Genomic DNA, 24,485 nt, shown 5'->3' on the forward strand with positions numbered 1-24,485 from the left:
CATATTGTTCATGATACACAATCAATAAACAATCAATAAACATGAGATATATTGCAAAAAAAAGGTTAAAATTAAGAGTGACCACATCATAATCCCAGAGTCAGTATTCCAGATGGAAGGAATAGACCTGTATTGAGGCAAGTTTCACCAGGTGATTTGTGAATGTGCACAATATTTTGAAAAATCTTCATTCTTCTCATATTTGCATCCTAGTTTTCTTGTAATTGTTTTACATGCTCTGGAAGTGGACTTTTGCTGGCATAAACCTATGAGACTCTTGAGGGTAGGCCAGGATTTGGAGCCACAATGACAGGCTCAAGGGATCATACTGAGGGACTTCCAATGCCCTTGGTGAAGGTTCCTGAATTGAATTTCAGGAAATTCCTCACAGAAACAAATTATTTTTTGGTTTACTGAGGCCAATCAGCAATATTAAGAAACAAATGTTTTTCCCAGTGCACTCTGTGATAAAATTAACTCTGAGGTTGATATGGTCTTATGTCCACCATGATGTCATTGAGGTTCAAAAAGTCACCCAAGGCAAAAGACCCCCTGTGCCTAATCTACTTTTTCTCTTGCTTTGTACTCACTCCTCCCTGCTTGGTTGGCCTATCTGTGTCACTGTGCTTTGGAACCTCAATATGATAACCTTGAACTTCTGCACCTTTGACCTTCCTAAGTGCCTGGTATTTCAGACCATTTTCAGTCCTTAAAAATGAACCATTCTTCAGCATGTTACGCTGGTGATTTCACTCGTCCTTATTCGCCGTAGGGAACCTTGAAGATTAAATCTCACCAAATCCTGAAGCTGCCAACAGTTTGAACTGCTAGGTTTTTCCTGCCTTAATTTCCCCTCTGTGAGTTCAAGAGGTCAGGCACAGTCTGAGGCAACACTTAAGGAGTCTGGATCTTGAGAGAGTGATTGGATTAGTTGGTTTGAAGCCCTTTACTTTTTTCATATTGAAATCATGGGGGCTGATGGGGTGGAGGAGTGACAGGTAGGTTTTAAATTGATTTATTTGCTAGAAAAAAAAATACACCAAAGCCAAAGGGAAAGCAGTTACTAAGCTCCACCTGATAGGGAATGGGGCGGTCTGAGACCAGAGTGGAAAGCACCCAGTTTTTGTTTATTTAATTCTCTTGGACATTATAAACATACTCATAAATTGAGCATATTTCCCACTAACATTCATACCCAATCACCATAAGGATGTTCAGCAAACTAAGGATTCTCCCATTCATCTTATCAATGGACAAGCATGACTTTCACAAATTTCTCATTCCAGGCCCTTCCAGCATTTAGACTTCACAGCCCTTATTTCTTGGTGAGGAGAACTGAGGCTTAAAGGGATTTGGGCCTGTTTCAAAAAGTTTTTAAGTTCTTTGATCTCCCAAGATTAGTCCTAACACACTTGGTGAACTTTTCCTTCACTGCTTGTTCAGCAAGATGTATTTTGGATTCAAGTTGCTTCCAGGGCTGTCAGATAAAATTCAGAATGCCCACTTAATTTGAATATCCGATAAACAACAAATATATGGTTAGTATTGTTATGTTCCAAATATTGTATTTGTTGTGTATCTGAAATTCAAACATAACTCAGTATCCGGTCTATTTTCCCTTATTAATTTTGTCAATCCTAGTTATTCTACTTTGGTCTAACCCCATTTGGATTTCAGTTGAGACAATTAAACTTCAGCCTCAAAGGCAAGTTATTTTGCTTCCCTATTGGAAGGAAATTAAGAAAATCAAATTATTTTCTCTGAATACAATGTAATTTAGAAGTTAAGCTAAAACTTCTTAATTTTTTAGGAAGAACAAAAAGTAGAAGTCATAGTCATATTTCCCTAAGGTAGCTGAGGCTATAATCGGAAGTATTTCTCAGTAGAGCTTTCCTAGGACTTATTTTATCATTAGAAATAGTAAAACCAGGAAGATCATAGCATGTTTCCTTGATTTCTCCATAATTTTCGAAGGCGCAGACTGTAGTAGAACTTCTATCCAGTGTTCTGATTCGCTGTTGAGCCAGCTGTGCAGCCTCGTGCGCAGGCACCATTACAAGGAATTGTGTCAGCTGTGTAAAGTCTTGTGCCTGCTAAACCGCCTTAGCCCACACCTGAGCCCGGTTACCAGGAAGTGCAGCACGAGGGGGCGGGGTCTACACCCATCACGTGATTCCCTCCATATTGACGGGCTCAACTGCAGCAGAGGTGCTCTGGTGGGGCTCGAGGTTTGTTCCGGGAGGTTGGCGGCTCTTCCTCACTGAGACGGGCGAACATGGCGCCTGCTGGAGAGGAGGTATGTGAAGAAGCAGCCAAAACCTCCGGGCAATCGAACTAACTTTAACTTCCTTTTCTGTCTTGTTTGGCTTCGTGAGGCTAAAGAAGATCTTTGCTCTTGCAGGGTCCTGAAAGGTGCCATGGAGAAGGCGTTCATCCTGCTCATCTAGAAAATTCTTCTTGGGATCTCCAGGAAGCAGGTCTGTTCTCAGTTAGCCTTTCTAAATCCCTTAGCATGACAGCGTGCGGTAATCTCTCTGTATCTGCCCCTGTCTGGTTTTTGGAATGCTTACTACAGTTAATGAGTTTAATCCATGGCAACATTTTGTCAAGAAGAGCTCGGACACGAAGAACTGAGTTGGTATTCTGCTGTACTTGAAGTGTGTCTAAAAAAGAGCTGGTCACGGGGCTTAGAGTTGTTTGGTCCTACTTGTAGTAGGACAAAAAAAACTGCAAGTGAGGTCAGATTTTGGGGTTGCCTTAGGGCTATGTGGGGAAATACCAACTGAAGTGGTTGTTTTGTTTTAAACAAGTTGTGTAGTTTTGATAGGTACTTGTTAGTGACTTTAGGTGCCATGTTGTAGTACTCACCTGGAAGGTAAAATGTGTTAAGTGGCTTTCTCGCTTGAGGGACATTCGGTCTCAAACCACACCACATCCTGACAGTTCCAAGTGTGCCCATCTTTCTCACGAGGCATGTTCTACAGAATTCTGAACTCGGCCAGTGTACCAGGTCTGCTTTGCTTGGCCATTAGGGTTTCCAGGAAAAATCATGTGAAGGTGTTAAAAGAGGAGGTATAGCTTTGTGTACTTCAGGTTTGGGAAACTGGAGTGTTTAATTCAGGTGTCCATGAACTGTTGCTATGAAAGTGCAGACAGTAATAAATATCCTGGGATTTCTGTGCGCCATACAGTCAGAGCTACCCAACTCCACCGTGGCACCAGTAAAGCAGCCCTGTGTAACATGTAAAGGACCTAAAGGGCCGGGTGTCTTGTGTTGCCAGAAACCTTTACTCAGGGACGCCGAAGTCTATTTTATTTTCATGTCACAAACTTTTTCTAAATCAAAGCCTGGAAATACAAACCATGGGTGGAGGGCTGGCTTGGGCTTGCAGATTGTGGCTTCTGACCTAATAAAGCAAACTGGTTTCTGCGACTCTATCCCTAGTTTGTTTTCCCTGACCTTGCAGGGTGCTTGTATTGTGCTCATGTTGGGTTGAGCTTTTCCCAAGTACTGGCTGAAGTTGGGAGTTAGTGCCTCTGAGGTCAGGCATCATCTCTTCAGCTGTGCACTGTGGGAGACAGCAGCAGTATGGACTACAGGGGCTTATAAGCTTTCTCCCAATAGTGTATTCCATGATCATGTTGACATTGAAATGATGACCTTGGATACTTGACCTCTGTTACTTTTGTAAAATGAGCCTGAACAGTGTGAACTCGGAGGGCTACTGGTGTGCTCATCCCATAGAAAGATAAGGCAAAATATGTGAATTGAAGTAGAAAAACCTTGAAACTGTTCAAGGGAACATGTTTCTTAACTGGTGTTAAGGATTGGAAGGTGTTCCTCTGAAATTCGGGTGTTGAAGTGCTAACCTCCAGGACTTTGTAACTGTATTAGGAAGTAGGACCTTGAAAGAGATAATGAAGGCTAAGTGACATCCTATGGGTGGATAGCACTGTCAAGTAAAGTAGCAAGTGTTCAAGAGTGTAGAACCCTGGTCAAATGTTTGCAGTGCCCCTGAGACAAAGATAGCAAGGGTGGGAACCCACAGAGTGAAGGCCACGTGGTAAGAGGACACTTAAACCCAAGAAGGCAACTCGGAGAACCAGAAGCTGCAGGCATGTTGATCCTAGACTTCAGCCTTGTTACTGTGAGAAGTTGGTTTAAGTTGGTCAGGCTTAAACCTGGCATGGACGGATGGTGTTGTAAAATCTGCATAGCAGTGACTCTCCTGAGCTGATCTTGGAGAGCAGAGGCGAAAGGAGCAGTGTTGCCTCCCCACTGAAGCTCCCCTCAGTTCCCCATGGTTAGGAGAATTAGGTGCAGTAGAACTGGAAAGCACAGCTGCTGATTGGATTGTGTGGACTGTCCTCAGTATTTTGCATATCAATTACACATAAATGCATATAGGTTGTGACTATCTTTCACATGTCTCACGAGAGTATAGAATTATATTTGGCAAACATGTCATATACCTCTATAAGAGAAGCACTTCCAACTAAGTGTCAGGTTCCCTTTATACTCGAAAAATCATGGGGGCCTCAAAGGTGTCTTAAACATGTGGGATGTATCTGGGTATCAGAAGTCAAACACTTGTGGGTTATTTAAAATAAGCCTTGTATATTTAGAAATAAAACTTGAACTAAACTGTAGAACATGGATTCCAAAGGTGACCGTTCAGTTGGACAGACTCGTGGCCTCTAGAATCAACTGAGATGAATATTAGGACTTGGTGGAATTGCGGCAAACCTTGAAGTACAAGGAGGGGATTGGGTGGCAATAAGAAACCCAGAGGAAGGAACAACCCGGGCACAGGCACAGGGGCAGGGGTGACTGGGAAGGACAGGCTTATTGGCAGAGTGCACGTGGCAGAGTAAGGAGATGCGAGGCTGACTGCGGGGTGATGCAGCCAGACCCAGCCCAAAGCAGAAGCGTCAACTTGGAGAGATGCTTGCAGACAAAGGGCTTGTGAATGAAGCAGCCCTAACTGCTTTGCAAAGGTTCCATCAGATTTTGGCCATTGAACTTCATGAATGAACCAACCCGGCTAACCAGCCACAGATGTCTTGTTTATAACCGGAGAAATTCATGTGAGCTTCGTGATGACATTTCCCTGTCTATAAAACACTGATAGTTAAACAGTGATACTGTGTGAAGCACTCGGAGCCTCTGTCTTGAGAGGCAGTCCTTGAGTGTAATGGTTTAATGGTCACTTAGCACGATGGGCCTTCAGAGTATAATATCATTTGCCTGCCAGTTAAAATGAGTGCTTCTCTGTGGGAAGTCAAAGATCGTGTCGGCATAAGCCTGGGTAGGTGAAGGAGAGCATCGAGAGAATGCCAAGATAGAGAATAGGGAATAAAATCTGTCATGTTAGCCTGTTCATAAATCCAGTGTGATTGGAGCGCATGGCTAATCTCTCTAACTGGAGGGGAGGAAGATATGTATTCAGAATTGCCAACAAGTTTGACTTTATTTTTCTAAATAAATGCTGTTGTATTTCCATTATGTTCAAAATCTGACACTTGCGCTAATCTTAATTGATATCTTTATCTCTTATTGGAAAAGGGGAAGCTTTTAAAAAGCTGAACTTTGTGGCCACCTTGACACTACTCAATCTGTCTTGATTCCACCTGCCTCTAGGAGGGTCGGTGTGGGTGTGTGTGGAGGGGGGTTTGTCTTGTCCAGTGCCAGTCCCCTGATCTGAGGCTCCTGGTGTCACCCTTTCTCAATTCCTTAGTGGTCCCCCCTCAAGTTACCCCCTCTTTTGTCTTTAGTATATCTTCGCTCAGGAATTCACTGCTCATTTAAGCTGAAAAATGGAATCATTGCATGGGCTTGCTCCTGTCCTGCTGCTGCCCTTTGAACATTGACTTCACTCCCACACTGATCTGTGAGGGTATGCACAATCACTGGTAACATCCGGGTTACAGGCACTGTTCGATCCTTACGGTACTGTAGGGACTGCAGCAGTTAGTATTGTGCCCAGTGTTGGAAGAACTGCCCCTTCCTTCCTTGGTTTTGGTCTCTGGTACATAAATCTGCATCTTGGGTAATTTAGCTGCTGTTGCTGGCTGGTCCTTGGAATTCCTCTCCCGGTCATCTTTGCTCAAGCGCCCTGTGTCCTGTGAGTGATGTTGGTAGCACACATTTTTATGATCCTCTTGTCCTAATTCTACTCTCAGCCCTACTTTATTAAAAGCTCTAGAAATAGTCAATGGGAAATTCACCCTTTCTACTCAAGTCAGAATTTCCCCCAAACTTAGCTTCAGTCTTCATCTTACTTCTTGCCAGTCTGAAGGGTTGGCATTGGCATCCCAAAGCAGGTGTCCACAAGTGTGGCCAGTGGGCCAAACCCAGCTGCTCTGTGTAAGTGATTTGTTGCAGTACAGCTATACCCATTTTTAAAAACCAGCTGTGAATGTTGACTACATAAACCTAGACGGGGAAATGATGCCAACCCCTGAGAACATCAGGATTATTTACAGAGCTGGGGAAAGCAGAGTGTTGGGTCCTGCTCATGGAATCTTGATTCAATGGCATCAGAATTCATATTTTCACCAAGTTTCCTATGAATGATGTTTTAGGGACCATACTTTGAATTCATTCTAGTAACAGTGCTCAGGATGGTTATCATTTCTATTTTCCATACACTAAAGCAGTTGAATTTTTATTGCACCTTTTCCAGTGCTCCCAGAAGTCTATGGTAATACCCATCTATATTAGATAAGTAAGGGACTCATCAATAGGTGTTTACTGAAGATAAGTTATGGATCCCAATCAAAAATGATGAGGATCCCAAGAGTTAGGAGCTTGAGCTATTGTTACTTGGTATCAATCACCTTACATCATTAATGCATTGAATTCCCACAGTGACCCATGTAGTAAGAACTCATGCCCATTTTCTCGATGAACAAACTTGAATTCCAATGACAATGCCACACAGCAGAAACATGGTGGTATAAGTTCTGGTGACCATGCCGTACTGAGACTGACGGCTGTCTCCCACCTTTGCCCCATGGTGACTGTTTCACTATCATAGTCTAAACCTCTACAGATCTAAACCAAGATAGGTTGACCCTATGCTGATAGTTCCTGTGCAACTATCAAATCGAGCCAAAGTACATGAAATGGCAATTAGAGAAGTTGAAGTAAGCATTAACTGACACATTGCTGCCTTACTCAATCTTAAATTGAGCTAACCGTGCATCCTGAGGGCTTGTTACTTTCAAAATCTCAGGAAACTTATATAATGTGCTGTCTGAATAAGTTGATCCTCCACTCTGATACTGCCAGTAGATAGTACAACTTGTCAGCTCACCAGCTAGAGAAATAGATGGGTCCTGCATCCCCCAGGGATGGTGGCTTCCCCAGAGTCCAGTCTGAGGGATGCCAGCTCCCCAGGCTGAAAGGTGACTCCTAGCCAGGCTGGAAAGCTCATTCACTGCCCATCCTGCCCACCTCTCCTGGCTTCCTTCCTCTCCTATCCATTTACCTTTATATTTCACATTTCACCGATAGTGAATTGTTCTGCAAGGCCAAATCCTTGTTGAACTGATGGCTTTGGGAATTTGTTCATACTTTCCCTCCAAATGACTCCTCCAGTTCTGAAACCCACCCTTGTAATCCATGTACTCTGGATTCTAACTGATCCTTTAAAACCCTACTTGAGCATAGACTGAGGAGCATGTGGGGAGACGGGCAAGTGACTGACCCACCATAACATAAGACAGGGTCTTCTGGGCTACCTCTTGAGTGTGTGGGTCAAGATAAAGCCACACTGTGCATTTATGTGGGATTTAAGAAATGGACTTGATGGAAAAAGGAAAACTGACACGTGTCATCTGCAAGAGGCAGAGATACTGGTTTCCCGGCCTCCCCACCAACATGCTGCTGAGTCACAATTGTATGCTAGCCTCACACTGTGTATTGGTTTTTCATAATACATGCTATTCTTTGCCTGTTTGTCCAGGGAATCCCGAGGAAGTAGATCTGGTAGAGGAGTTCTGGGGCCAGCTTGAAACCAGACTGGACTTTGGCATAGCAACTCTGCATATAATGGTGCCTGAAACTTGACTCCTTATAACCCCCTAAAAGTCCAGAGGAAGTTGCTTATCCCTCCTGTAGGAGAGGCATCATTGATCCCATAGCAAGTGGACTTTGGGTGCACAACCCTTCCCTGGTAGAAGGAGGAGCTTGTCCAATGTCCTTATGAGAACTGGGATCATTGTCACAGGTACTTGTTGATTTGCTGTTGGGTCCTGCCTTATCAGTGGTCCATTAGTTAAAAAATCAACTTTGGAGATGAGGGAAACATGGCAAATTGACAAAGGTGCATGGATAGAGGCTCGGAATCTGTCCTTGAGATGAAGTGAACTACAAGATTGCCACGTAGTGTTAGGTGATGCCCCGAGGAAAGTACTTGCTAGGGGATACCAGGTGCCCACTGGCGTGATCAAGTTTTGAAATGATCCCTTCTTAATGAGGGTTGTAGAGAAAATGGGATCTGATAACTGAGTTGTAAGAGCTACCTATGAAATCACAAGAACTGTACTGGGACCATGCTTGCAGTGAAAACTCAATCTCTTCAATGCCGTCTACATAACAGTATAAAACTACATGAGTGTGAGCCTCTTCTAAAATATATTCATATGGTATTGTCTAGAAATAGAAAATTGAAGGTGTTAAAATTCCATAAAGCAAGACACCAGAAATGCATCTAACAAAATGATGCCAAACTTACCTAGTGCTTAATCTGTGGATAAACTTTTACATAAGATTTCTGAATCAAATCATTGTCAAAATACTTAGCATGTTAACTCTAGTTGTGGCTATTTCCTTTTAGTTGTATAAGGCGAGAAATTCTTTTCTCTTTTGTCGATGAAATTGAGTAATTCTTGAGTGGTTCCTTATTCACTTAGGTAGAACATTGTTGAAAACATCTTGAGTGTATAAACGTGTAAAAGTGCTGAATAAGTTACTGTTTGCATGTCTCACATTGTTCACAACGTGGAGTTGAAGGTTTATGATCTAGTCAGTTTGGCCACCTGTGCATAGTCTTTTGCCATCCAGGAAAACCCCAAGTAACATGCAATCAGCACAGTTTGAGTTTAGGATTTGTGGCCTCATGTAAACAGTTTACCCAAATTGTGCTTCATGAGCCTTAAAAAAATGGATGTAACACTTCTTTGCTTAAAGATTTATGGGTATGATAGTGAAAATAGGAGAAAAAGAATCAAGGAGAAAATCCTGAAAACATTGTTAAAAGGTGTATATATAAACATATAAAAAGTATAAATGATAATTATTCTTTCCCAAGCTAAACTAAGTTCTGGAAGAAACATGTTTTCCATCACTAAATATTCTTTAGAGTTGGGAAATTTTAAGGACCTGCATAATCTCTTACGGATTACCACAGCATATTTGACCATTCCCTTCTGAATATAAAATATTAAATTTTATAAACAGAAATAATTGTTTGTCTCTGCCTGACAGTACTCTATTAAATTTTATTCATCATTCCCAAGTTTGTTCATCATTCCCATGTTTATAATTCTGTTCTTGGTAAGTTGAAACAGTATGGTATGAGCATTCCAGTTGGGTATGTGCAACCTCTTGTGCTGATGTTTCTGTACTGGGTTGATGTGGGCAGTGTCTGATTGCTGAAATAGGTAGATGGCAACTACAATAATCAGGTGCATTAAGTTGAGTGAACATCTCTAGTTCATCTTGCATGGAACACCTATGATTTTTTTTATATTGATTTCCAGAAGTTCTTTGTATTATCTGGAGAATTTTCTCTTGTTAAACTAGAAGTGTTGCAGTTTCTTCCACCTTGAAACATATCTCCATCTTTTGAAGAACACATTACTAATTTTGAGTATCTTTATTCTCAACTCTAAAAATAAGCTAGATACATATTTAGATATTCAAGTCTTCATTTTTTTCATATTTGTTACTACTTGCTGTAACTAATGGTGAGGTAGGGATTTAATTTACCCCCTAACATGGAAACCGGTTGTTCCAACATATTGACCTTATAGTCCATCCTTATCTTACTAACAGTGTTGGTCATAGATACAATGACACAGAAAATAGGGGAATATTAAGTTTATATCAACACTACTGTCCATTTTATACTGAGTCTACATTAGTGATAACGGAAGTCTTCCCCCTTTCCTACTTGGAGTATCCTAGGTTATTAAATTTCCAGAAGAGCCTCTTCCAATTGTAAGATTTTTGCAAGGATTCCGGTCGGCATGGCTTTGCTATGTGGCTCAACTTAGCAAATGATGTGCCTTTTGTAATACTGAGCTATCACTTCATGAATATGGTATTGGCACTTCAATTATGGTATTAAACTTTCATAATTGAGATGGAAGTTCCATAACTTCTGTGTGGATTATTCCAGGGTTTTCTTGATAACAAGTATAGCTCTTAAAGAAACTCATGTTACTAATAACTACTAGTCGGGAATCATCTGGGAGTTCTCTCAGTCATCTTGCTCTTCATGTGTGTGTTTGGGGTAAGAGTGGATGAACATATATTACACTAATAAGAATTCTGATAGGTTTTAAAGTAGAATTTGTTAAGGTGGGCAGCATTGCCCTTTAAAAAGCAATTTAGTACTTTATCCCTTTTAGTATTTTTGTTCTACTTAATACCATTGGTTAAACTCTGTAACACAATTATTCTTAGGTGTTTAACAGATCACTTTTCAGTTAAACTTAAATATGAGTGGGAATAAGAGGGAGAAGATGTACAGTTTGGGACATGCTCAATCGTACTTGCCCCAAATGGTAGTTAGAAAGGTGCCAGGGGATTCCAATTCAATCCCATCAAGGAGGCATGTCCCAATGCCATCTCACTAGTCAAAGTGATCAGTTTCAGGTCACAATTGACCAGAAGGATAGGACTGAGTCAAAGGGATCACATAAACAAGACTAGTGTCTGCTAATACTAATAGAATTAAAGAGGAAAGAACAATCCAACATGGGAAGCAGGATACACAGCAGACTCATAGAATGGCAAATGTCCTAAACAGCACTCTGGCCTCAGAATCAGCCCGTAAGGCATTCAGATCTGGCTGAAGAGCCCATGAGAGTATTTTAGGCATGGAAAGCTAAGACGCTCGGCGCGGGGAGGGGGGGGGGGGACCTAAATGAAAGATCTGAGTGAGATCCCAGCGGAAAGAACAGGCCATCAAAGAAGGAGGTACCTTTCTCTGAAGGGAGGAGAGAACTTCCACTTTGACTATAACCTGGCCTAAATAAGATCAGAGTCTGTGAACTCAAGAGGCTTCCATAGCCTTGGCAAACCATGACAAGAGCCTGGGGTGATTTCTGACGCCATAAACAAGAGTGTCAAATTGTTAAGTCAACAGGAGTCGCTGTGTACTTACTCATGTAGGATCTCTGTCCTTAATGTGTTATACTATGTGAATTAAAAGTATAACTAGTACTCAGTACTTTACACTTTGTTTCTGTGTGTGCACACTGCTTAATATATACTAAATTGATCTACTTAATATAACTAATTGATCTTCTGTATATAAAGATAATTGAAAATGAATCTTGATGTGAATAGAATGGGAGAGGGAGTAGGAGGTGGGAGGGAAGTTATGGGGGGTAAAGCCATTGTAATCCATAGCTGTACTCTGGAAGTTTATTAAATAAGTTTAATATCTTCAACTTCAATTAAGAGTTTATTTAAGAAGGGGCAGAGGCAGAGAGGTCTTCCATCTGCTGGTTTACTCTCCAGTTGGCCGCAACGGCCAGAGCTGTACCAGTGCAGAGCCAGGAGCTTCTTCTGGGTCTCCCAAGCAGGTGAAGGAGCCCAAGGACTTGGGCCATCCTCTTCTGCCTTCCCAGGCTGTAGCAGAGAGCTGGATCAGAAGTGGAGCAGCTGGGTCTTGGACCAGCGCCCATACGGGATGCTGGCACTGCAGGGGGTGGCCTTACCAGCTGCAGCACAGCACCGGCCCCTTGGACTTTTTTTTAAAAAACAGCATTGACTTTCTTGGTGACCTCTAGGCTTCCCTGCCTACATCTCCCAGGTTTCTCTTGCCCACACCCTTCTTGCAGACGCCAAATGTGGGTGTTCCACGGCTTGGCACCTCTAGTTCCATACCAAGCAAGTACATCAAACTTAAGTCTAAAACTGAACTGATGTTCCATTCACATGCCTACCAGACCTGTGCCAAACATGGATTTTGTGCCAAACGGTTCTCTGCATCATGGCCCCTAGGGTCTCTGTTACAGCTACTCAACTATAACAAAGTGGCCATAGCACAGAAAATACTAAAAGCTTTTGGTTTGTGATTAAAACTTGACTTACAAGGGGCCGGCGCCGTGGCTCACTTGGCTAATCCTCTGCCTGTGGTGCCGGCATCCCATATGGGCTCTGGTTCTAGTCCCGGTTGCTTCTCTTCCAGTCCAGCTCTCTGCTGTGGCCCCGGAGGGCAGTGGAGGATGGCCCAAGTTCTTGGGCCCTGCACCTGCATCTGAGACCAGGAGGAAGCTCCTGGCTTCGGATCGGTGCAGCGCTGGTCGTACAGCCATTTGGGGAGTGAACCAATGGAAGGAAGACCTCTTTCTCAGTCTCTGTCAAAAAAAAAAAAAAAAAAAAAAACTTCCAGAAAGTTAGTATGTTATACTTTGCCCATGAGCTATCCTTTATTAAACAGTCTTATTTTGCTTGTTTGTGTAAGGCAGCATTATGTACAGGAATAATTAAAGCAACCAGCAATGCCTGGCAATTGGGCAAAGGGGTTACATTTTACTCATTCTATTAATAGATGCAGAGTCAGTTATTTTGGTGCTTCAGTCACTTTGAAAAGTCAGAACTAGATACTTTTTATAAATCTCTTTGCCTCTGGCCATGTCTTAATTCTGAATATTAACATTTCTCTTAGACTTTGGCTATTACCAGGGAAGTTGGTGTGTGGTGGTGTAATTTGTAAGTCTTTGAAGAAATTTCAGAGGTGTGTTTTCTTTTTCTGTGCTTTCTAATGTGTTAACTTGCCAACTTCTCATTGTTTTTCCTCAGTAACTAGCTTATTCATCTGTCTCCCTCCCCCCCCCCAACTCCCCACTCGAGCATTGACACTAGAAATTGCCTGTAAACAAGTTAGGTGACTTTAACCCATATACTGCTATACATACATGGCATTAATATTGTTTAGCTTTCAATAGATTTCAAATAGTTAAGATGTGTTTTTTTTGAACTCTAATTAGGTACCAATATGATTTTTAAACTTGAGTTTTCAGAGAATAGAGATGGGGTGCCACTGTGTCTAACACTGGTTGCCTGTTGCTTTATGGTCCATGATGCAGTTCAGCATTAGAATTTCCTGTTTTTGTGACAATATTATGCTGTGCGCTATGGATGTTCACTAAATCGAACCTGCTAATCTTGTTCATCATTGCCTCTCTTTATCCACTAACTTACAATGTCACATTGTTTATTTTGTACCATGATAGTCCTGAATTTATGTAACTGTCTTTTTTCCAGTTTAGTCGGCTTATTGTCTTGCTGCTTTGATATCTGGCTTCTATTCTAAGGCTTTCCCAAGCATTGAAGTTCTTTCCCTCTGCTACAGTAGATGCTTATTTCCCTCCTTTTAGTGATTACCTTAGAGATGAACAATTAGGTCTAACAAATCGTTTCTGCTAGTCAAAATACTTCTCCCTCATATGTAAACCCAAGAATGCCCTAAAAGAAGTCTTCATGTGTTTGTGTTGCACAAAATTTAGTTTTTTTATTCTAATCTCATAAATGCAACACTACACTATGATCATTTGAACTTATGTGCATGTTGTATTTTCCGCTTCTTGAACTTAGTTTTACAGGTATTTGGGGAAGCCTGTGTTCCTGGCTAAGTTGGTCTCACACGTTAGAAATTTCTGCTGTTGAAGGTCGAATGTTGGATACTGTCAAACCTCTTAGGATGGTCTAGGCTTAGACCATCTGTAAGTGATTGGATGTGCGCACAGTGCCTCAACATGCTGGCTCTGTGCCCAGATCTGTTAGCATTATATGATGAACATGAGATCTTGAATAAGTTCCTTCTATACTTTAAGCCTCAATGACTTCATTTGTAAAATAGGGATAATTATGACACCTACTCGGACTTCTTGCAAAAATGGGTTAAGTTACTCTATTTTAAAAGGCAGAGAGATCCTGTTTGCTGGCTTCCTCCCCAGGTGCCCACCATGTCTGGAGCTAGTTCACTAACATGGGTGGCAGGAACCCAACTACACGAGCCATCACTGCTGGCTCCTAGGGTCTGCACTGCTGCAAAGCTGGAGCCAGGAGAATAATCTGGGTACTCTGAATGGAGTTGTGACCATCTTAACGTGCTCCCAAGGTAAAGCACTGAAGAACTTAACACAGTGCCTTGGCTAATACAAGCATTCCAATATAAGCTTTTCAATTATTACTACTTGTTTATAACTTTAAATTCAGTGTAAAATAACTTTAGAAAAATTAGAGGTGTATCTGGTAGTTCCTATATAAAAGGATACGTAAAAAGGTTTGTAGGGGAAATGAAGTTACTATGTCTGAACAGTTCTAAAATCCATGCATAGTATTTTCATGAGGATTTTTCCATGAAGAATCTCAAGGTTCATATCTTCACTTGGCTTGCCTTCACTTCAGTACCTTCTGTGACCTTAAGACAATGGGCAACACCAAGAAAATAACAATCATAGCCTTCATTAAAACCTAATCAACTTTCCCAATAGTGTTTTTCCTGTTCTGAGATTCAGTCCAGGCTTGCCTGACACATTGAGTTGCCATGTCAACTTTGTCTCCTGTAACTGGTGATAGCTCTTATCTTGGTATTTGACTAGTGAGGAATCCCTGGGTTTTGTGTTTGAGTGTCCTTCAACTTGGACTTGATTTCCCATGATCACACAGGGTTGTGTACTTAGCTGGTAGTTCTTGTTGCATAGTACTGGGGATTGTGTCGCTATGTCCTCGTATGATCACTTGGATCTCTGTTAAGGTGATGTGTATACTATGAAGTCACATTTTTGTTTCCCATTGTGATTAATATTTTAGGAAAATTACTCCAGGGCTATGAAAATACCCTTTTTTAACTTTGAACCATTGACTGTATGAGTAGGTATGTATACATACATATACATGTGTAATGTATTCTTGGCCTCCATTGTTGAATCTTGACTATAGTAACTACTTTGAATTTTTTTAAATTAAAAGGTAGAGTTAACAGGAGAAAGAATCCATTTATTGACTTCCTAAATGGCCACAATAGGCAAGACTGGGCCAGACCAAAGCCCGGGGCCTGAAACACTGGAGCTAGGTCTTGCTATTCAGAACTACACATCTTATGAAATTCTCATGTAGTTAATCCAAAGTCTTGACTGAGTTCACCAATATGTCGTTTAAAGACAACATTTGTTGCTGGAAATCTTCAACTTGGAAGAAACAAATTGCCATGTTAAACGAAAACCTATCATTTGCTCATGAAATAACAGGGTGCCAATTAGAAAAATGGAATTTAAATGGTATTTTATTAATTGGATACTTAATACTGCAAGTACATACAAGGCCCATCAACTCATTCCCAGGCATCAGTGTACTGAGAAATGAAACATAGGTAGATCTGTTATTAAACACTGGTAACAAGATTTTACTAACCAAGATGCTATTTTGGGTTATTAATAGTTAGAACTGAGGTCTAATAGTACAAATTGAAACTACAAGATACATGAATGCATTATCACTACTACATTTTGTCATTCAGGGTAATAAATTGGAATAATATTTAAGGTAATGATTGGCATACTACATGAAAATAATACTTGGATGATTTTTTGGCGAACGATAGCTCCAGTTATAAATGGGAGCATTCCTTAGCTGCAGCTTCTTAAAGTTCGTTACAAACTATTTAAATGAAGTTTTCAAAGGGGATGAATGCTAAGTTAAAGTTTGGCATAGAGAATCAAATTTTCTTCAATCTGAATTTTCATAATAAAATTGAAACAATTTTTAAAGTAACTTTTTTCTTGATGAACTAACATTGCTGTTCCTGAAACTCTAGAACAATTTGGGAATAAACACCAGGAACGCTGTAGAAGTAGGGTATGTATATGGCTGAAAGTAAGGGAACTTGTTGATAAAGAAGCAATTTTGGTGACTTCAACCACAACAAAACCCTAAAGCTTCCCGGAGGAAGATGGAGATCTATAAGGACATAGCAGATCTTACCAGGTTCCACTAAGGGTTGGTACATCCCTAATGCGGGACTTTCCACAAAAATCCCCATGCTGAAGAGGGAGACTTCTAAATCTAATCTCCCACTTGGGTCTGACGGCCGTAACTGTCAGCTGTCCTCCCTGATGGGAGAGCTCTGTCCTGAGACCTCTGTTTCCTGTGTTAGTGGTGAGGGCCTGTGTGTGAAATGACCCACAGCCAACCGCATAGGGAAATGGCCTGTGTACATGCCAACATGCGTGGACTTCCTAATAGGGTTTTAAAGTATTACCAGATTTTACTTTTGTCAAAATAGCTGACGTAATAGGCATTTTTTTTACACTTTCTTAGCCAAAAGGCCGAGAAGCGATAATTAATAGGCATTTTTTACAAGGCGGATTTCTTAAGAATTCTTATTTGAGAGGGAGAAAAGAGCTTTTCCACTGGCTCACTCTTCAGATGCCTCCAGTCCCCAGGGCTGGTTGAGGCTGAATGCAGGAGCTGGTAACCTGATTGATCAAGCTCTCCCACATAGATGAGGGGTACCCAGCTTCTTAAGCTATGACCACAGCCCCTTGGGGTGCACCTTAGGAGGAAGTTGGAATTCACAGCTGAGCCACAACTCTGAGCCAGGCACCCTGATAGGGGATGCTGGTGTCTTGGTGGCTAGGCCAAATTCGTGTCCTCGGACACAGGTAGACATAAAGGGATAAGCTGATCACTTCACTACTTGGCACCCTCTCTGCAAAGGGATGATAAAGTATGTCCAAGATTGCAAAACTAGAACAGTAAAGGCATGGAGTGAGTGTTCGCAAGCTGACAGGAGTGTTTACAATCTTTTTTTTTTTTGTCTTAATGAAACTTGCAGATCTTGCCCTGTCAAGCTGTTTTCTCCAGTCCTCGTTTGCCAATAGCTAGACAACTAGACCAGTCTTTGTGCTGGAGGCTTCCTGGCTGGCGTTCTTGCCACCATTTTTTTTTTTTTTTTAAGCTTCCCGTATTCATGTCCCTTTGTAGCACAATCTGATTTCTTGTTTTTGAAGTTTTCTTCTGACTTGGTGTATTTCCATACTGCTCTTTTTTCTTCTAGCTTCTATTTTAAATGCTTACCTCGGGTAGCTGGCGAAAGCCTTGGTTGACTGCAGTTTAGAATGGGAAACAAAATGGCCACTGGAGGGTCAGTGGACACTGTGCATGGTGAGATACTGTAAGGTAGGATTCTCAGTCTGTGGTATTGACACTTAGGGCCAGATGATTGCACTGTGGGATGTTTAGCAGTAACCTTATTTGCTACCCTGCAGATGCTGTTAGGACTCCCCAGTTGTGATAACATAAATCACTTCAATTGTCTCTAAGCACGCCTAATGTTCCTGGTATGGGAGGTGAGGCATAAACCTTGCTTGGCTGTCACTGCTGTAAGTTACCTGTGTAGGTCATGTGTTGGATCCCCTGATGTCAGATTTTTGTGGATACTGTTGCAGTGACGAGATTGCCCAAGCAAAAGCCAAAACTTACTACTTTCTTGTCAAAGAACTGGTTGAAGGTCTTTTGGTTTTACTTATTTTTTGGAAGATGTTATTTGAACGAGCTTAAAATAACTAGTCTTGCGTCTGCTGGTTAATTTCCCAGATGGCTGCAATGGCCAGGACTGGGCCACACTGTGGGGAGCAACTCGGACTAGACTAAGTTACTGGAATTAAGACTTATTCTATGCATCTGCTCTCCCACAATATGGTGCTGAGAAGGGAGAAACAGCTTTTACACAGCTGCCTCCAGTTCAACCAATAAACTGTAGGACTTGCTCCTGATTGGAGGAGAGCAGCGTACTCGGCATGTGGGTAGCAGAGTTGGGATTGGTGGAAGAGGACTATAAAGGAGGAGAGAGACAACATGCACCAGGAACATCTAGGAGGAACATCTATCTGAAGGAACACCTGTGCAGTCCCCGAGAGAGCCGGCCGGCGGTGTGCCGCTCCCCCACGGAAGTGGGGAATGTGGCAGGGGGAACCGCCCTTCCACGGAGGTGGAAGGGTCGGTAGCCAACCCGGGAAGAACCAGCAGCAAACCCGGGGAGGGCCGAGCAGACGAAAGAACAGCGCAGGGTCCTGTGTCGTTCCTCCACGAAGACGGGGAGCGACACCACACCAAAGCCAGGAGCTTCATCCATCTCTGAATACAAGGGCCCAAGCACTTGGGTCATCTGCTTTTACTTCTCCAGGTGCATTATCAAAGAGCTAGATCAGAACTGGAGCAGTCAGGACTTGAACTGGCACCCACATGTGATACCAGTGTTGCAGGCGATGACTTTACTTCTTACACCACAATGCCACCCCTTAGACAGTCTATTTGTATAACTTAAGTGTTTTTCAAAAGAATGAATAATAAAAATGTAAGATATAGCAATCTCAGTACTAGTAGTCTTCATCGGTCTACTATATCAATTGGCTTGCATATCCGGTTTGCTTTTGTTTCAAAGTTGTTTCCCCAGAAAAGCTTTGGATTTCAAAATTTTTCTGATCATAAAGACAAGTTAAGTGAAACCCACCAGAGAATCAGCTGCTGCTTGTCTTACCTGGGAGAACAGCCAGTTAAGAATCTAGTAAAATTCTTCACTCGATGGGTTAAGGATCACCATTGTAGGGCTTAATTTGTCAAACTGGAGTGAGAGCCTCCTATGACTTAGAAATTCTCAGTGGAACAGACTGACATAGAAGAGACATAACTCAAAGCTTTTAGGATCTTTTTCTTTTTTAAACGTGAGATGTTTGAGAATGTTAGCTGCACTTCGGCAATTAGCCCAGGTGGTCCAACATCTGGCAAATTGGAGAAATTTCTCAGCTCAAAACTTTGAGTGATGGACATGTTTGTATGTTAACAGGACTTATTTAGTTCTTTGTAAAATGGATTAATACACATGACCACTACATCGTAACCTTTCAAAACCCTGAGAACCAAGAGAAAATGCTGACTATCTCGTAAAAAAAAAAAAAATCACATGTAAGCATTTGAGAAGCATCATGACATTGATCTTTGCAAATGAAAACCTGGAATCTGCAAGATAATGGGCAGTGCCTTAAAACCTGAAGGAAATGAGGGATCCAACATGAAAGAGCAGCCAGTGGTGGCTAACAGGTGGTCCCAGAACCCCCTGCCCCCATGACTGTTACAGTCCCAGGGCCCCCATGCAGAATGGAGAAGGTAGGCTCCCGTAAGTGATGGCTGCACAAAATGATGAAGCTGACTAATCTTTGCTGAATGGATTGGATTAGAGTTGCCCTTCATCAATTTGTGAATAGGGTACTGGAATTAAATGAGCAAAACTATGCCAGAAACAATAGCTCAATTTTTAGCTCTAGGGAAAACACAATTTGCAAAATCAAGATACATAAATATGTGCTGCATGGCTCACCTGTAAATATTTAGTCGCTAAAAATGACATTGAACAAGCAAAATTTCCAAATCATTTTTGGAAGTGATGAAGTTTAGTATATACGGTGAAGACAGAATGGTAGGTAAGAGCTAGGCAGTGAGTAAAATTGCAAATTGAAAACCTGATAGCAATATGATAATTAAAAAAAATGGAAGGGTGTAAGTGGCAGCTCAAAGACTTGGAAGACTTGTTAAACAGTACTGATTGGATTTTACTGTAATCTGGTATCCTATAACTACCACTTCGATATCTTGGCATAACTTTAAACCTATCTCTATCTTGTATATTTGCTAGAGAACAGTTGACTACATTTCCACTTTGACCCACTACTCCGCTCAGGCCAAGTATGTTTAGAAGGTGTCATTTGTTACCCAGTAAAGACATCCTGAATATCCTCTACAGGCAAGATGCCTATTCGGTCCAGAAATCTCACCTTCTCTTAGACATGTGCTTAATCAACACTGGAACTCCTGTTCTTCTGACCACTGGTAGTTGACAAATGCTTGTGTAATAGAATTCTGACCAGTTACATCTAAAGGAGGATCTGCAGTGGTGGTGGTGGTGGTGGTGGTGGTGGTTATGGGGTATCTGGAAATGGCTTCCTTACTAGGAAAATATGTGAGGATGGACTTCTCTTTGGATGGGTGAGGATTAGGCTGGGTGTTGTGCCTGGAAAGGTGTGGGTGCAGAATTCTAGGGAACCGAAGACAGAAGAACCTGGGTGGTTATGTTGTAGAGTCACTAAATGAGCAAACCCTGGAGCCCTGCTGCAGATTGAAGCAAACACAGGAGCAGTAACAAACATCCCTTGGTTTTAATGGTTGGTTTCACTTAAGCCAGTCAATTAAGCCTGGGTTTTTTTTTTTTTAACTGCAACTTGTTTTAATCTTTCCAGAAGCAAGTTGCATTAGTCACTTTGGCCTCTAAATAATCCTCTATGCGCTGCATCCTTTGATACTCAGGTGAAAGACATTTACTAAGACATGTTTGAAGCCAGACTATCAAATCAGAATATGGTGTTTTTTTTCTTCCCTCACTAAGACATTTTTAAACTACAGGACTGGTGGTCTATGAAGCAAACTTTTAATAACTATGAAGTGAAGGGATTGAGAGAAGGGTGAAGCAGGAACACGATTGTTTTGACATTCTAATTACAAATACATTAGACGGTGCAAAAATCATCAAACCATCAGTCTTGCCGATGGTTAAGTTAATTCACTTTTTGAAGTTCAATAATTCATCTGTGAAGTGTCAGCAGCTGGGTCTTGTTAATGGTAAGCCTTTCATTCCTGTTAAATCAATTGTAAATAATAGAACCCCTCAGAGAAAAATGATGAAATAAGCATTGATTTCCAAATTGGGTGTCAGATACAGAGCATTAATAAAACACATTGGAAGCAAACAAGTACCTAATACACTCTGATCGCTGAAATAGCAATCAGAGGGAAAAAAATCAATGGATTTTGTGTAAGTTGCTAGTATTTTAACATTTCATTTGTATCTATGTATGATCAGACTTGTGATTGGAGCCCGCTGTGGTTATTTAATTTTGATTATACTTACACAGAACTACTTGGGTTTTCTGGTAATGTTAGATTTGTTGCTCCAATCTTTTGAGTAGATAATGTGTATCTGGTTATATTTTCTCAGTTGCCTGATGCTTTATTAAATATTATACAATGGCTATTTATATAGCAAATCATTTAAAACTGAAGAATAAATACAACAGCTCTTAAGATGTTCAAGGAAAGCCAAACTGTCCAGCAAGTGTCTACTTCCTACTCATTCATTGTTAAACTTAAATGCCATATAGGGTGTACCAAATGGAAAGTGGGTCTGAGACTAGTTATCTACCAAAAGAATTTGGAAGGGCAATGCCATATTTTCTATTCGACTAGAATTCGAAAGGAACCACAGCCCTACTCCTTATGCATTTCATGAAGGATTAGTTGGAAAGCATGAGTTTGCCTCAATCCATAAATGGGGCAGAAGTAGAAATACCAAAGGTACATTACTCAGGAGTACCTCTAAACTTGGTCATGTTGTAAAATTTTTCCCATGGCTGACTTATAAAAAAAATTGCAGTGACATGGTAATGGTGGGTTTGGGTTTCACTGTTAGATTTTGGTGCATTTCCCTCAAACTCCATTACTAATTGAATTTCGTAATTTGTTTTTCTTAACTCTAGTTTTTGTGAACCCTCAAGTAATTCAAATGTATAAACCACTATCAAGTGAGTTAAATACTATCAAGTTTCATCATACTGCCTTTGGCATCAATAATGGGCTAATTAACTCTTGGTAGGAGCCTCATTTTGAAGAGTAAGTAGGATAGTCCTTGAAAACGTAGTTGGAAATGGACGGTATTCACAAGAAATAGAACTTGAAGATGAGATGTGAAGAGAATATTGAATGTAAGCAATGCATTTGCTAAGTATAGTCCAACACTACTCCTAAATCCACATTGAAACACTAACAGATCTTCAAAAGAAAGGTGGTGAACATTTTTTTCTAAAAACGAATTTGCTTGACAGATCTAGAGAGGTGGAGGCAGAGAAGTCTTCCATCTGCTGGTTCACTCCCCAATTGGCTGCAATGGCTGGAGCTGGGCTGATCTGAAGCCAGGAGCTTGGAACTTCTTGCAGGTCTTCCATGTCTGGGCAGAGAATGACACCCCCTGCTGCCTTCCCAGCATATTAGCAGGGAGCTGAATCAGAAGTGGAGCATCCAGGACTCAAACTGGCACCCTTCTGGGATGCCAATACTGCAAGCGGCAGCTTAACCCACTATGCCAGAGTACCAGCCTCAGGTAACAACTTTAAATTGTGTCAAGTTAAGGGTATTTGGAGGACCTGGGAGATAAACTGGTAGATGAGACTTAGACTGAGGTCATCTACTCTCTGGCCAAGATCTGTCATGTTAGGTCATAAACTTATTTTCCAAGGATGAATACCTTTTGGAAAGAATAGGAGGTGCTGTTAATGATTGGGTTGGGACTACCAGTATCTCCAGAGACTGCACTAGGGAAACATGCTGTGTGGTTATCAGAGCTTTTGAAAAAAGCTGGACTCCTGGCCTCAAAGTATCCAGGAGGATCAAGTTTGAAAGAAGGACTGTAGGGAGGGTAGCAATCTAAAAGGGCTTCTAAGCATGTATGGAGTGGCTGAAATGAAATGGCTTTGGGAATGGTCACTTCCAGTTAAGAGTTGCTCACATGGAGTTCGTAAGAGCATCTGACCAGAACATGTTAGGGGGATTTGGGCCTCAGAATTCTGCTTAGACCAAGTGAGTTTTAATGTTGCTATTAAACCTTGAGGATACATGGTTCTAAATTTTAAACAAAAGTCTGAAGAAAAACTGAATTCTAGAATATGTGCAATCTAATGTGGTTGTGATATTATACTCATAATGTGAAAATGAGCCTAGCATGAAAGTTAGCTGGGAGGAAACCCTAAGGCCCTATATTGAACATTAGGGCTCAATGCTGGGACTCCTTAAGGTACCGTTAGAATCGGGTTAAGACAAAATTAAGGCATCTGAAGACCCTGGTACATGAAGCAAAATTCCCTTTGAATCGGGATCTGTAATCTCCTAAAAGGTTGTTCTTGTGGACTTCGAGGAAGCCAGGATGGTGTTTCAAATAGAATAACATACCTGAAGTCTTCAGTCAACTTTCGTGTACAGCTTTATTCTAGCAGGTTTGAACCATAAGCAAATAGGTTAATTCTATAAAATGTACTTGTCTTATGTACCAAGTATGCTTTTGTATAGTATACTTCATACGGTGGCTTAAAGGATTTTCAAGAGCAATCTGATTTTTAGCCTCTTGCTAATGTGTATCTGACTCTGCATGCGAGGTTAATTTCTATGCACATGACAGCTGCTTTCTTTCATATCCGTCCCAGCCTCCTGTTCTCTGTAATCTCCACCAGCCATGGGAAAGGTTGTGAAATTGTCTTAGCCTGGGTGCTCTTTATCTGCAAGAGCAACGTAATTGATGTATTTGGTTGCATTGTTGAGTATTGGTAACTTGGTTGTATCTAGCCTCTCTAGATACCATGCTAGTTAGTGGAAGGGCTGGTGAATCTCCTTGAAACCCACCTGGTGCTGCGTACCTAATGCATGGTTGTTCATCTGAGCTGGGCTAACTTAACCATTGATAAGTTATATGGAGATGTGCAAGCTAGAGATGTCATGATGCCCCACCTCCATCCCAGCTGATGGTATCCATTGGTTAATCTTGTTAAGCTAACGCATGGAGGAGACAATGAGTGAAATTGTTAGGTCCATTGTAGTGTGTTTTCCTATATTAAATGCCTTTGTACAGAAATATACCTTTATTATTTGAAAGGCAGAGTGACAAAAGGGTAAAAATCTCCCACTCTGGTCTGCTCCCTAACTGAATGCAACAGCTAGATCAAAGCCAGGAATTGGAAATCCCGTCCAGGTCTCCCACGTGGGTGACAGGGTCCCAAATAATTGGGGCATCCTCTGCTGCTTCTGAGGCATAATAGTGGGAAGCCAGATCAGGAGCCGAGCAGCTCGGACTCAACTTGGCCCTCCAATATGCGATGCCAGTGTATGGAAGAACAACTCATCCTGCTGTACTACAATGCTGGCCCCTTATACTAAGTCTCTAGGATCCATGGAATAGGTTATGTGCCCACAAAGAATCTCATTACAAGTGTACTCTCTACCTTTGGGAATTTTGCATATAAACTGGCTAATCTTAGGTTCATCCTTCATGTAAACTGCTATTAATAGTTGCTCAGATAAGAACCATAGATGACTACTCATTTCTGCTATTGAATTAATGCCATGGAGGCATGAAAACTGGCAT

General features: G+C 41.4%; 1 protein-coding gene across 25 annotated transcripts in view; it reads left to right on the forward strand.

Moving 5' to 3' along the window:
* The first annotated feature begins 2,073 nt into the window (after window positions 1-2,073).
* The window catches only part of RARB (retinoic acid receptor beta), a 794,145-nt gene continuing 771,733 nt past the window's right edge, over window positions 2,074-24,485 (forward strand). For 8 of the 25 annotated variants that reach the window (XR_016233336.1, XR_016233332.1, XR_016233338.1 and 5 more), the window contains exons 1-2: window positions 2,124-2,296; window positions 2,402-2,477. The gene's annotated coding sequence lies outside the window, so the exon portion shown is untranslated. Of the gene's footprint in view, window positions 2,297-2,401; window positions 2,478-24,485 lie in introns of all 25 variants that reach the window. The other 17 variants (XR_016233346.1, XR_016233350.1, XR_016233348.1 and 14 more) reach the window with 8 other exon arrangements.

Source organism: Oryctolagus cuniculus, chromosome 4 (assembly GCF_051225735.1).
Source record: "Oryctolagus cuniculus isolate XC-2025 breed Fujian yellow rabbit chromosome 4, ASM5122573v1, whole genome shotgun sequence".
NCBI lineage: Eukaryota > Metazoa > Chordata > Mammalia > Lagomorpha > Leporidae > Oryctolagus > Oryctolagus cuniculus.